The sequence below is a fragment of the Sinocyclocheilus grahami genome, unplaced genomic scaffold (assembly GCF_001515645.1).
Source record: "Sinocyclocheilus grahami isolate Dianchi unplaced genomic scaffold, SAMN03320097.WGS_v1.1 scaffold380.1, whole genome shotgun sequence".
NCBI lineage: Eukaryota > Metazoa > Chordata > Actinopteri > Cypriniformes > Cyprinidae > Sinocyclocheilus > Sinocyclocheilus grahami.
In genome coordinates this window covers 980432-983845 of record NW_015505559.1, presented here as the reverse complement: position 1 = coordinate 983845, position 3414 = coordinate 980432, and positions in this window count along the sequence as shown.

Sequence of the window (3414 nt, the reverse complement as noted above, 5' to 3'; positions counted from 1 at the left end):
ATTGCTAATGCAATAATAGAATTGCTCCTGATATCAACATGCTAACAGATGTGGTTATTAATTTATTTTTGGTGACCAGATACATTGAAGACTACACTTCATATTGTTTTTCTCTGAGAGTGCTGTACCAACATCAGAAGTCGTTCAACTACATTGGGCTGATATTCTACTCATATATGGTCAAATAAGCTCCATGACTACTGATAATAGGGCTGTTTAATTCTTGAATCCATGGAAAGCAGCAGCAAACAGATTGGAAATACCAGGTAAGGTTAACTTGTTTCAACAGTTGAACAGGATCTGTTCAGAGGAATGGCATAAAATCTTTGCCCTCGCTAAAATCTAATGCTGGTTTGCCAGAGCTGTTCTTACCCATTCAATCGCAGCCATCAGTGCATTTATGGTCTGGGTTGAAATCAACGCAAAGTACACAACGATGTACAAGACAAGAAATCAGCCTTCTCAGACCGTCCAGTGTGTTAAAGGCACAGAAAACCCACTGGTTCAAATGAAGGACAGCGATGAATGCCTAGACATGCAAATAAGGAAAATGAAACCACCTCTGTATAACGGCATGGCTCAGTGCCAAAGGTCAAGACTTCTCAAGGCAAGACTTCTCTAGAAATAAATTCTGCCTGACATCACACAATGACCTGGATGACGAAGCACCTTCAAAGCAGACAGGAAATCCAATGTTGAGACTTGTTGAGAGAGTTACAATGAAGTCATTTAGTATCTAACATTAATGCTTTAGAGGACAGGAGGTAGAGCAAATATCAAAAGAAAAGCAGTTGTAGAATATTTAGACATGTCTAGGACAGTTTAGATTTCAACAATGGGCCCTACTCAATATCTTCAAAACAAAACTTAACAGAGGAAACGGAAGTTAAATCAAACGCTTCACAAATGAAAGTTTAAAATATCAGTATCTGTGTAATCGACAAAGACACATACAGCATTACTAAATGGTTGCATTAATGAACTTTGTGCTAAAATGTGTTCAAACTTGTTCAAAATGGTTTGTATATAAACAAGGGTCTTCCACAATGTAATACTCTTCAGAAGATGAAACTCATAGCCAATAGTGATTATCGGTGTAAAACTTACACTTTCAGAACAAAAATTCATATGGACTATAGGGACTTCAGTGGGCTGTCTTTTTGAAGTTTTGAAGAAGAAAAAAAAAAAAGAAGAACTGCATGAGGATTCTTCAAAAACTTTCCATTTGTGTTCTCCAAAAGAAATACACATAGGTTTGAAATAACAAGAAAGTAAATAAATGACAGAATTTTAATTTTTGATTAAGCTATTCCTTAAAGCAATGGTTCTCACCCAGGAGGCCAGGGCTCACTAGGGGGCTGTAGGACTTCAGTACTTCAATAATAACTCATTGGTATATTATTATTTTATATATTAAAATAATCTGAATTAAGAAACAAGTGTAAAGTGAAATGTCTATTTTATCTTTTACATTTTTTTTTAAACAAGCAACTTACAGTAGAAATACCAGAAATATCTTAACAAGGGGCCTTCAAGTCAAAGAGGTGAAATTAAGTAAATGATGGAAAGTAAAACTGAAATGAAATAAAAGACAGAAAGCGTCAGTTGTGAGGAAAGAAATATGACTGCAATTTCATGCATATAAAACTCATCTTCATTAAGAATTAAAAAATGAGACAGAAGCATTTCCCAGGGGTTTCTCGTCAGATTTGGGATAAACAGAAATCTCAAGTCAACACATTGTTATACTTTTTTTATTATTTTTATTGAGAAATAATTTTTTGTTGGTTTGCCATTAAGAACTAGAGTGAGGCAATCATTGAATAACAAAACAAACAGAAAATACTTATTGCCTCTTAGAAAAAAATAGAGAGAGATGGTAAAAGCGCATAAAATTTCACACAACTAAAATAAAAATTCTAAAAAAACTAAAAAACATCCATTTAATAATATCCATAAATGAACTTAAGTAAAACTTCTTGGTGGAATTCCTTTTGACATTTGTCTATAAATGTGGCTCTGATTAGCTCTCTCACTCTACAGTGAAACCACCTCTCGCACATACCGACAGCTTCCCTTCTCAGAAAACACTTTGTCTGCCCACATTGTGGATAAAGAGAGCATTTGTACAAAAGGATCTACTACAATAATGTCAGTGCGGGTCAGTTCTGTCAATATCGGTATAATGAGTGCATTCTAACAAGAAAAAAAAAAGCAGCAAGTTCAGGAAACTGAGATGGATATTGGCATTGACATTGTTTGTGGGCAGGAAAGAGCAAGTGAGGAATGAGTTAATGCCAACAGTGTGGATATCAGTTATCAGGGCCTTTGAAATTCCTCTAACCAGACAGGCAATCTTTAAGGCAGGCCCCTCAAAGCCAAGCCACAGACTGACAGCCTGTTGGGTCTGTTCCCTCCAGTGGTCACTTCGGGAGCCCAGAATAATGCAGTGCAGCCTTGAACCCATCCATCAACCATATTTCCTTTAGCCTGTGGATCAACGCTACGCTTTACCATAGAGAGAAAAGGTCAGTCATTTTAGGTTCCCCACTGTTGGTGGCATAACTCTGACAGGCAGGCAGGGAGGGGGCACGACGGACGTCCGCAGACGATGTGACAAACAAAGCCTCTGGGACGGCAGCAGTTTAAAAGGTCAGTCTAAAATTGGAGTTTCTGTCACACTCGTAACTGACAGGTTCTTGGCTCTTTCGTTAGAGTCCTTCCTATTAATTGCTATAAAATAATCGTCATCAAATGTACAAACTGTAACATTGCTGGTTTGGCCATTGTGCAGCCCCAAGTTTATACTAAACGAAAGATTTAATTCCTAGTGCTCTCATCCCATCAGCAGTCAGGATGTGTAGAGGGGGGGGGACTGACATACATACACAAGGTTAACGTGTAATATATTCAGTGGGCAGAGCAATTAACATTTAAAGCCATTAGCATACTTGGATATACATAGAAACCTTATGTCTCGCTGATCTGTTTGACATGAGCTACTAATTATACTCTAATAATTCATTTGTATTAGCATGTGCCTCTTCTGCAGTCCTGCAGTGTGTAGACAATATGTGTCATGACCAACACTAACAATTGTCTTCTATAATAAACCAAAATTATGTTAACCTTTATTTGGTGGCTTGTTGATTAGCCAGTGTTTTATATTCAAGTACACTGGATATAGTAGAGTACATTAATTGGAAGGGTGGCCTCCCTAGAGAGGGATAAAATACTATAGTCTATTGATTTTTTTGTATAAGGGAGTGCTGTCCCAAGCAATATTTGACATACAGTACACAGCGTACTGTACAGGGCAGTCTCTGGGACTATATGAGGATTTTTCAGCTGTTAGATCTGTGAACTTTGTCCTACAAAGGCTGTAACAGGGATCACATAAGTGAGAATCATTGG